This window comes from Pongo pygmaeus, chromosome 4, assembly GCF_028885625.2.
Source record: "Pongo pygmaeus isolate AG05252 chromosome 4, NHGRI_mPonPyg2-v2.0_pri, whole genome shotgun sequence".
Lineage (NCBI taxonomy): Eukaryota > Metazoa > Chordata > Mammalia > Primates > Hominidae > Pongo > Pongo pygmaeus.
In genome coordinates, this window is record NC_072377.2 from 170,343,877 (window position 1) to 170,356,064 (window position 12,188).

At 33.9% G+C, this 12,188-nt stretch overlaps 1 long non-coding RNA gene across 1 annotated transcript in view; it reads left to right on the plus strand.

The window, feature by feature from the left end:
- The first annotated feature begins 930 nt into the window (after positions 1 to 930).
- The window catches only part of LOC129036831 (uncharacterized), a 34,683-nt gene continuing 23,425 nt past the window's right edge, over positions 931 to 12,188 (plus strand). Inside the window, exon 1 of the long non-coding RNA XR_008502659.1 lies at positions 931 to 1,235. This is a non-coding gene — a long non-coding RNA (uncharacterized LOC129036831). The remainder of the gene's footprint in view (positions 1,236 to 12,188) is intronic.

Genomic DNA, 12,188 nt, shown 5'->3' on the forward strand with positions numbered 1-12,188 from the left:
ATAGTGGCAAGTCCTTTAAATAATTAAGTACAAACTTCTTTGCAAACGAGTGGAAATAAAGCTAATTATTAAATATGAAGACACAGTTTGGAGGAAAACATTCTAGTAAGATCATAGTAACTGCGCTTTAAGAATGCCGATATCTGCCCACTTTTGGTATAAATTTTGGTTTTACTTATGATGAAAACATCAAAGCATAGGGAAGTTAAGTTACCTATCAGTTTTGTGCTATTGAATCCATAAAATGGGGATTTTTCATGTTAAATGTGTTTTCTTCCACTACCTAGTTTTATTGGAGAAATACAGGTGGCATCAATTTAAATATTACATATTTGACTACTGTGATTACTAACTTCAACCAATCAGCAAACTACATCCAAAACTATAAAGACTCCTAGGCAAGCAAGGACAAAATGTATAAAGAGCTATGAACAGTCTAATGAAATTAAGACATTGGTATAAAAGTAATTTTATTATTAGCTCCTGGGGAGAAGATACCCTATCCTAATTTTGTTTGAATTGTTTGTTCTCATAAATCTCAGTTTTGAGAAGCATGACTCTCTTTTCTTAAAACTGTATGCATCTCTGTTGTTATTCCAGATAGTTTTTTAAGTTGAACAGTTTTAGAAATTTAGAAATAAAGAGTCTCACCGATAAAAATTAGAGTCCATTAAAACAGAATGGGGAAAACAGACTTGTAAGATTAATGGCTTCTGAAGATAATTTTAAATGCGAAAAGGATTGACCATCCACGTATTGGTTCAAATCATGAATAGATGAAGGCAGGATGTATACAATCATGCACCACATGAGTCTATAATCTTACGGAACCACATGTAGAATGTTGGTCCCATAAGATTATAATGGAGCTGAAAAATTCCTGTCACTTAGTGACATCATAGCCATTATAACTCATAATGCAGCTCATTACTCACATGTTCGTGGTGATACCAGTGTAAACAAACCAACTGTGCTGCTAGGTGTATTAAGTCTAGCACATACAGTTATATACAGTGCATAATACTTGATAATCAATAACTATGTTGCTGGCTTATGTATTTACTGTACTTTTTAACGTTATTTTAGAGTACACTCTTTCTACTTTTTAAAAAGTTAACTGTAAACAGCCTCAGGCAGGTTCTTCAGGAGATATTCCAGAAGTCATTGCTATCACAGATGACAGCTCCATGCGTGTTATTGCCCCTGAAGAGCTTTCAGTGGGACAAGTTGTGGAGGTGAGAGACAGTGAGATGGATGATCCTGACCCTGTGTAGGCCTAAGCTAATGTGTGTCTTTTTGTCTTAGCTTTTAGCAAAAAAGTTAAAAATGTTAAACACTGAAAAATAGAATCGCTTAAAATAACACTATAAAGAAAAAAAATATTTTTGTACACCTTTACAATGTATTCATGTTTCAAGCTATGTTGTTGTTACAAAAGAGTTTAAAAGTTTAAAAAATTAAAGTGTTTATAAAGTTAAAAAGTTACAGAGAGCTAAAGCTTATTATTAAAGAGAGATTTTAAAATAAATTTATCGTATGTAGCTTAATTGTACAGTGTTTATAAAGTAGTGTACAGTAATATCCTAGGCTTTCACACTTTCACATTCACTCCCATTCACTCACTGATTAACTTTCTCAGATCAGCTTCCAGTCCTGAAAACACCATTGATGGTACCATTTTTTAATCTTTTATATCATATTTTTACTGTACCTTTTCTTTCTTTTTTTTTTTTTTTTTTTTTTTTTTGTGTGTGTGTTGGAGTCTCACTCTTTTGCCCAGACTGGAGTGCAGTGGCATGATCTTGGCTCACTGCAACCTCCACCTCCTGGATTCAAGCGATTCTGCCGCCTCAGCCTCCCGAGTAGCTGGGACTATAGGCACCTGCCACCACACCTGGGTAATTTTTTTGTATTTTTAGTAGAGACAGGGTTTCGCCATGTTGGCCAGGCTAGTCTTGAACTCCTGACCTCAAGTGATCCACCCGCCTTGGCCTCCCAGAGTTCTTGGATTACAGGCATAAGCCACCGTGCCCATTCTACCGTACTTTTTCTAAGCTTAGTTGTATTTAGATACACAAATACTTGCCATTGTGTTACAACTGCTTACAGTATTAAGTACAATAGTGTGCTGTAAGGTTTTTAGTCTAGGACCGATAGCCTATACCACATAGCCAAGGTGGATAGCAGGCTGTACCATCTAGGTTTGTGTAAGTACACTACATGATGTTTACACGATGAAATCACTTAGCAATGCATTTCTCAGAATGTATCCCCATTGTTAAGTGATGCATGTCTGTAAGTAGATATCCAACTGGATGGGCCCTTCAAGGCTTAGTACTTCTGCCAAATCTACTCTGTTCCCTATCTAATTGGTCCAGGCCCCTATCCTCTGATAATGTTTTCTTTTGCCTCAGTAAGATGTACACCCTCTGTTTGCTCTGACATTTAACCTCTGCAACCCAATACTATAAATCTATTGGTAAGAGTTTTATGTACCACAATGGACTAGTGATTAAGAAAGTCTTTATCACATAAATGTTGTGTAGTGCCTCACACATCATATAAATGTAGGCAGCTGCCTGTAGCCTGTACATATAACTGGTCCTGTCCAGGGTTTATGGCAAGAAACTACAGATGAATTATGCAAAATTTGGATGAGTGAAATACAGTCAAAGAAAAGGTTTACATAACTACATATATGTAAAACTAGACAAACGTAGCTACCAAGTACTTTGGAATAAAATCTCTTAGTGGCAGATAATACATTTACTTCCCATCTAGTATCTTATGCATTTTTTGAGTCAACAACGAGGTGAAATTTAGAGTCCGAACCACCAAGTCAATGCATAAAGTAAGTCAATAAATTGGCATTAAGTGAATAGTTTCAGTAGACATTCAGAAACAAAGGAATTTTTTGGCAGTTAAACTAGGTCACCCTTCTCCTCAGTTTTAAATCCTGCAATGGTTTTCATTGCACTAAAAGTAAAAGCCAAACTCCAAGACCTGACCAACAGATCTCTTGCCTGCTTTTCTGACATTATACCCTATCATCTCCTTCCTTCTCCGCCTCCATACCCAGGTCTCCTCCGTCCCATAGCAAGACAGTGGTTCTAGTTGCTGAGTACTTAGAGCTCCTGTTTCTTATTCCTGAACAGCATCCCATTTTTCAGGTCTCACCTCAAATCCCAGGTCCCAAAAGGGCCTTCCCAAAGCAGTCTCCTCTATTGCTATCACATAACAGTCATTTCTTTATAGCACTTATCTCCATATAGAAATGTCTTGTTTATTTGTTTACATGATTACTCCTGTTTCTTTTCTCTAGAATGTAAGTTCCAGTCCACTGATTTGGCCAATTTTATCTTGTTCTTTATTGTAACATGGCTTGCAACAGTGTAGGTGCCTAATTCATATTTACTGATTTAATCTACTTTTTAATTTCATATATGCAATTATCAAACATGTATATGGCATTAGTCTGCCCCAGGCATGTTTCTGAACCTCTTATAACTAACATAACAGTCTTATGAGGTAGGCCTGAGAAGTATGCCCATTTACAGATGAAGAAATTGGAGCATAGGGAAGTTAAGTTACCCACCAATGTCAGAAAGCTGGTAAGGCAAAGCAGAGCTTTGAACCTGGACAGTCATGCATGTACTACGGTCTGTGTTATGAGGACAACAGTGTGCCAACGTTAATGTAAGCTATTAAGACAATCATAGGCATAGAGAAGACCTGCAAGGTTTAGGATAGAGCCACAACTCAGTCTATAGGTGGAAAAGGTGGCTGGTTTTCAAAAAGTTTCAGAATGTATACGGGCATTAATTCTGTGACTTCTCTTAAAGCAGTTTCCCCTTGCATTTTAGTCTTCAGCTGTTAGACTCTTTCTTGTTTTCTATATGCTGTTTTCCTGACCTAGTGTCTGAGTGATGGTGTTTTATTCAGGGAAGGGAAGGGAAAAACATCTTAAATTAGCATTTTTAAAATTATGCTTAATGAACAATAGTGTCCCATGATATCTAGATAGGCGTTCCTACCCTTCCTTCCAAAATGTTTCTGTAGTAAGAAAAAAAAAAAAAAAAGTGTGACTACAGAGAAGTAAAAGGGCAGAAATAAGAATATTTTGTAATATATGAGAAAAGAAGTAACGTGAGTAAATTGTCCCCGATTTGTGAAGCCATATGATGTTTACAAAATGTTATTTTTATATATTTCCAAGGTCTTTTATATTTATTAGAATGCTTTAGGCTAAATTGAACTTTGAGCATTAAATGAGATGCCATGTGACTAATTCTCTAAATTTTTGAAGAAATGAGAGCTGCATTTAAAAATATTTTAAAAGCATTTTTATTCCCATGTTATTACGCTACTTTTTCCTACTTCACCCGAATAGTGGATGCTGATTTGCAGGGTTCTTGTGATCCAAGTTTCCACCTCTTCATTAAGAAAATGCAAAGGACTCTAATAGCATTTTCTCTGTGGTCCTGCTTTGCCAGGGCTCCTAAAGAACCTCAGCTAAAATCTAAGATAAATGCCCAACACTATAGGCTGCAGAGCCGACATTTCATATAAGGGAGATTTATATAGTCTATCACCTAAATTTAGCTTTTCAACACAGTTATTAATCAGCCTGTTGTGATCCTAGCATTTCTGAATGACACTATTTTCTGTAAGCCAAGCAACCTACACCAAATTAGGAGTGGGGACGAGGGGGTGGACAAGATATCAAACATGGCCAGAAAATGAATGACCCCTGGAAAAACTGTGAGCTAACCTGAACACTTGAAATTTTCAAAATGATCAACAGTTGATATGTGTGTGTATTTTGTTGTTTCTGCTGTTCTCTTTCCTTTTCTCCTTCTTCTTCTTCCATTTTACTTCTTCTGTTCTTTACTTGCCAAGTTTCTCATCTGCCTTGTCTATTTTTCCATACAAATCAGTGGCATGATAGTATCTATTTTAATATCATCTTCCACTTATGATTTAAATACTCTCTTCCTAAGGAGACAGGGCGTGGAGTCCTAATATGTTAACAACAATAAGGAAAGGGCTCCAAGGTGCGGGAGAACAATTGTTCTAAGAAACGGCTAACCACAAAACAAACCGCTTGTACAGCATCCTGTTCCCAAATACCTCTTTCGGCAGGTAGCCCCAGCAGAACGACTCTACCTGCACCTAGCCTCTCCAGCATAACCCTATAAAACTTATCTACAAGCCCTGCCTCTTGGCAGACAGGCTTCTCTCTGCTGTGTTGCCCACTGCTCTCCTAAAACATATCTTCGTATTTTCTCTAATCAATCTGCCTTTATTTACCCACGACGGTTTTGTAAATTCTTTCACCTCCCACGACGGCGACCCCAGCCAGTCACACCCACGACATAGAGGACATATTTATTTGAGTTCATACTATAAACCAAAATAGAAATTGGAATTTTCTGTTTCTAAAATTTAAACTTTGATGAGGAAAACAGGGTGTGAGCAAAAGTCAAGTATGTCATCCTTGTCGCTATGTTTTAAGGAGAGAAATAGTTTTAAGCAAACACTTAGAGTCTATTTGCCCAATTAAAATTGCTCTATTGTTTTTATATCTGAATGCCTCAGGGTGGAATCTAAATTATTTTAAATTTTACTTTTTTTTCTGTGTCCTCCTATAGTTTGCCCATCAGTAATGTTCTTTGACAGTCTTTATTTTTCTTTCTAATTCCCATTAGTATTGTGTTTGTTTTTCTCCCTCATTTGTATCACCATCTCCCTTTTTTTTTTTTTTTAACTTCTTGGCATGTGTTGAGATAACTGCACTACAATCATAATCTGTGTCACAATAATTACTTGATAGGTATTTCTCCATGGATATTTATGTTAGAAATGCTCAGGATCCAAACAGAATGAACCAGCGGCATCTATTGTAGAACCTCGCCTGTAATCTCTCTGATTAGTGGTGGGAGAAATTTGGGCTGGCTTAATTAACTGAAAGAGAAGGCAGGTGAGGCAGAGTGTCATGTGATCTGAATTAAACCTTTGTAGTTAAATGACATATACAGGTAGCAAATGCAGTTGGGGAAAATATGTGGAATTCTATCACCATCAACAGATATGTGGTGGATTACTAGGAGGACTAGGACGTGTTATAATATCGTGAAAATATTATTCACGTGTATTCTTTCAATATACCATGACCAAGAGCCTATCTGACCAGGTGCTTGTTTTTTCTTCTTCAAAAATATTACAGGGAAATGAATCAATTCATAATAAGTAGACCAGTGGCTTCATCATAGTAAATTTGAATTTTCTCACCACAAAATAATAACCAGGATTTCTTCATAGATTTTGTACAAGGATTAAATGAAATTATACACATAAAACTCTTAGAACAGTGCCAAGAACATGATAATTAAATATATACTTGTTATTATTACTAATTGATATTTATATCAAAATATATTAGGTCATGTGAAAGATCCAGAAATGTGTGGAACTGGCCCTGCCCTTAAGATGTTCTGAATCAAGTTGGGAAATGTAGTGTAAATTGCAGAGTACTGGTCAGCATGTAATTAAGTGCTAAATCATATGACAGGAAGTATAAATACTGGGGAAGATTAGAGGTAGAAATACGCATCAGGGATAGTGTCATTATGGAAGACAGTGGTACCTAAAACAAACATTTTCAAGAGTTCTAAATTATATACTCAATAACAAAAACTTATATCCTCATATTTAATGTCTCCCATTATATCTGCCATGATGTACCCTTCATTCCTCCCATATATGCATCTTCTAATCCAACCCATCATTCAAGACTATTATTGTATAGTGTAATAATTGTTCCCACCCCATAATAATTGCTCCCAACTCCATAGCCGTGAAGTTGATTTTCATAAAATGTAAATAGCTTCCTCACAAATTTGGAATAAAATCCAAATCCGTCTCTCAGTTTCCTCACAAATTTAGAATAAAATCTAAGCCCCTACAGGATCTTGCCTGGGGCTGTTTCTCCAGCATCATCTCACAGTGCACCCTACTTTGCTCACCTGGCTGAAGTCTTTTTAATTAATTTTAGGAACAAGTCAAATTCTTCCCTGTGCCAGGGACATTTGCATTATCTGCCCCTTTGCCTGGAAAGTTCCATTTCTCTCATTTTCTCATGATTCATTTATTAGCTAGAATATCACAACATTCCTCCAGCCCTTCCTAAACTGCCTACCTTACCCAACCATCCATACTCTATATTTTAGCTCCTTGTTTTCTTCATCACAGAACTTATTGCATTTTTAAAGTAATAAATTTGTTTGTTCAAGAATCTTTTTTTGGTAGCTATTTGTCTCTTTCCTCAAGGACAATATAAGTTTCCTGAAGGTAGGAAACGCACCTGTCTTATTTACTGTTGGATCACAGAACCACAATAAATATTTATTTTTAAAATGAACAAATCATTGATTCCAATCTTTTCTCTCATTTCTTTCTATGTTCTATGTTTCTATATGTGTGAAGCAGGGTTATTCCTAACCATTGAGCACATATTGAACTTGTCTTCCCTTGATCACTTCGCTGGTGTTTGCTCTGTTCTCCTAATCTATGAAAATTTTATTCATACTTTCAGTTTCTCCATTAAAACTCTTTTAATTTTAATAAACATGAGCTAGTTCTGCCTCTTTCATTATACCCCTTGTAATATGTTGTTTTTCCTTTATGGTACTTGTATTTTTGCCTTGTAATATAGTTCTTTTAGCACTTACGTTATATCTATGAGCTTTGCTATCACTTTTTTAGTATCAGTTACGGTTCTTTAGTTACAGCTAATAGAAACCATCTATGGCTAACTTGAAGAAAGAAGGAAGGAAGAGAGGGAGGAGGGAAGGAGGGAGAGAAGGAAGGGGGGGATGGAGGGAGAGAGAGAGAGAAAGAAAAAAATAAAATACAACCCCTGTGGAAAAATGGTATGGAGATTCCTCAAAGAACTAAAATTAGATCTACCAGTAGATCCAGCAATCACACTAGTGTGTATCTACTCAAAGGAAAAGAAGTCATTATGAAAGAAAGCAAACACCTGCACACAGCACAAGTCATAAATGAATACATAGAATCAGCCTAAGTGCCCATCAACCTATGAGTGGATAAAGAAATGTGACACATATATATACAATATTACATATATATAATATTATATATACACATATATAATATACATTATATATTTATATATAAATATATATAAATTATATATAAATATATAATATATAATATATTATCTAATATAATATATAACATATTATCTAATATAATATATAATTATATAATATACGATATAATATATAATTATATAATATACGATATAATATATAATTATATAATATACGATATAATATATAATTATATCATATATTATATACTATATGATATATTATATCGTATATAATATGCGATATAATTATATCGCATATTATATGCGATATAATTATATCGTATATAATATGCGATATAATTATATCGTATATAATATGCTATATAATTATATCGTATATAATATGCTATATAATTACATCGTATATAATATGCTATATAATTACATCATATATAATATACTATATAATTATATCATATATAATATATAATGTAATATATAATATAATATGTAATTCTATAATATATAATGTAATATATAATTCTATAATATATAATATAATATATAATTCTATAATATATAATTATATATTATATAATTCTATAATATATAATATATAATTATATATTATATATTATATAATGTAATGTATAATTATATAATTATATAATATATAATTATATTGTATAATTATATAATTATATATTATAATATATAATATAACATATATTATCTATAATAGAGTATATAATATAACATATATTATCTATAATGGAGTATATAATATAATATATATTATCTATAATGGAGTATATAATATATATTATCTGTAATGGAGTATATAATATAATATATATTATCTATAATGGAGTATATAATATAACATATATAATGGAGTATATAATATAATATAATATATAATAGAGTATATAATATAATATATATTATATATAATAGAGTATATAATATATGTATATGTAATATATACACATATACGTGTATATATGTCTATATATACACATTATATATAATATATACACATATATGTCTATATATATACACATCATATATGTGTGTGTATATATGTATATATGTATATATGTGTATATGTGTGTATATAGACATGTATATACACATATACATATGTATATGTGTATATATATTACACACATATAGAATATATATTATATATACACACACACACACACACACACACACACCATGGAATACTACTCAGGCATAAAAATGAAGAAAATAATGGCTTTCATAGCAACTTGGTTGGAATTGGAGGCCACTATCCTAAGTGAAGTAAATGAGGGACAGAAAACCAAATACCACATGTCCTCACTTGTAAGTGGGAGCCAAGCTATGGGTATGTAAAGGCATACAAAGTGATATAATGGACATTGGAGATGCAGTGGGAGGGTCAGGGGTGGGAGCAGAGTGAGAGATGAAAAATTACCTATTTATTGGGTACAATGTACACTATTCGAGTGACAGGTACACTAAAAGACCAGACTTTATTACTATACAATTCATCCATGTAACCAAAAACCACTTGTTTCTCTAAAGCTATTGAAATTTAAAAAGTAAAATAAAACATATGGGGCAGCTCGTGGAATGGACGGAAAAGTAGAACAACCGGACTTCAAGAAAGATAGAAATAGGAAAACTCCTCAGATATCAGTAACTAAAACAGAGGAAGAGAATCATCAAGGTCCCAATGTCAGAATAAATGAACTCCAACTGTTTTCTATCCTTACTTCATTTTACTAAGGATTACAATTCCTGAGACAGATTTTGGTTGACATAATTTGGGTTATTTGCCATCCCTTTGTCAGTAACTCAAATAAGTGTTCCACCAAAATTATAGCCAAATGAAAGAAATGTGATGAGATCATTTGCTTACAGAAGATGGAAAGATGGTTCTGGGTGGGCTACCACAACATATTTCTCATATAGCAACATTCAGTTAGAGGAGAATAAGCCACTTGTTCTGAATAGTTAATGGCACATAATAAAATATACAATATGTGTAATGGTACATGTTTGTTACATTGATGCCTGAAACCATAAAATAAATTTTGAAAATTTTAAATGTTATTGTTTGACTAAATTATTTGTTTTGGAGGTTTTAGACTGAGAAGCAGTTATTTTTTTTAGTTGGATGCTATAATATGACTATAACTTAATGGACGATTAGTGATAGCATTTAAAATTTAGCATAATATGATGTTTTACAAGTATAAAAGGATACAATATAATTTCTATGTATTATCACATACTAGGGATTTATAACAACTAATGTTTATCAGTTTGTTAACCTGAACTGAACTATTTTCAGTTCTATTCAGCAGAACTATGATTTGGTTCATTCAATAATTCTATTTCTAGGCAAGGTGTGGTGGGACACACCTGTAATCCCAGCACCTTGAGGGGCCAATGTGGGAGGATCACTTGAGGAGTTTGAGACCAGCATGGCAACATAGTGAGACCCTATGTCTACAAAATATGAAACAAATAGCCTGGCATGGTGACACATACCTACAGTCCCAGCTACTCAGGAGGGTGAGGCAGGGGGATCACTTGAGCCTGGGAGTTGGAGGCTAGAGTGAGCCATGTTCTCGCCATTGCACTCCAACATGGGTGACAGAACAAGACCCTGTCTCTAAAACAAATAGTAATAATAATTATATTTTTAGACCACCAAGTAGGTATTGAAATGCATACAACTCAATCTAATCCAAGTTGATGGAATAGTAGTTTAAATCTAGTGCACAAAGTTCATTTATGAGATCAAAAACTACCTGTAGGTTCAGCGATTCTACCTATGGTTAGTAAAACACATTATCGGTTTGTACCCACCACCTGCAGTATCTAATCGTTTACAGTTCTTTTTTTGTCTGAAGTTTAAGGCAAAAGATAATTGGATGGGGGCTCTGAAGCTATCAAAAAGAGAAGTAAGCCCACGTGGTGACTAGTGTTCTCCTGTGTGAGAGGACAAAAATCCAAAGAGTTGCCACCATGCTTATACATCCCAAACATGGGCTTCTCTTCCCTCTTCCCTCTTTGTCAAGAAATTTAGTTTAAAAACTCACTTTACATAGAGAATCATGCAAATCCACGTTTCAGTCCAATAAGTAGCTCAGATGACTTTGTTTCCACACTTTAGATCAAGTAGACGTTAATACTTAAAATATACTATTTATTATTTTGTTCAATTGGCTGTTGCATGTTCATTAGATAAAAATAAGTTACCTCGCAACATATTTAGGTTTGCCCTCATAGTTCCAAAAGACAGAAGAGTTTAAAGAAAGAAAGAAAGAACAAATGAAAGAGAGAAGGAGAAAAAGAGGGAGAAAATAATACATGTACATACATATGTGTATGCATATTTATATGAGAGCCTATATATATCACTCTGTGGACACAAACTGGTCCATTTGCAAACAGCCATCTTATCAGCATCCCAGCTTAGCCAAATCCAAAGAAAAACTTGTTTCTTTCTTCAGTCTTTAAAAAATAAAAGCTGGTTTCGTTTTTTAAAAAAAAATTACATATGTTACATATATTCATTTGATTTAAGTCCCAAAAGACATTAAATTGAAACTCTTTAAAATTAGCTTTAGAAAAACTTTTATTAATGAGTTAAAAGTAAGTTGGTTAACATAATTCAGCAAGACTTTCTTAAGGCCTCCAGTGAGCCTGACACCCTGCTAGGCATTGCTCTTCTTACTCAAAATCTCACTGTAATTTGCAAGTTCAAGTCGCCCCTCTTAAACAAGGCGTAGAAGTCAAGGGGAGATTTGTCTCCTCACCTTTCCAGTCTTTCTTACAGCTTCATGCTCTTCATTTTCCCCTTTCTTGCACATGCCTCTCTGGACCTGCAGCTCTGAGGTTCTAACATGTTTAAATACTGCACTTCCTTCAGCTCTCTAGTTGGGTGACTTTTCTGCTGGGAAGGCTTCCCTGACCCTCTTCTTGCCTCCCAAGTTCAAGAAATTTGTAACCTCCCACATATTCATGCACATCACCTACCATCACATTTATCTCATTTCACTATAATTGCATG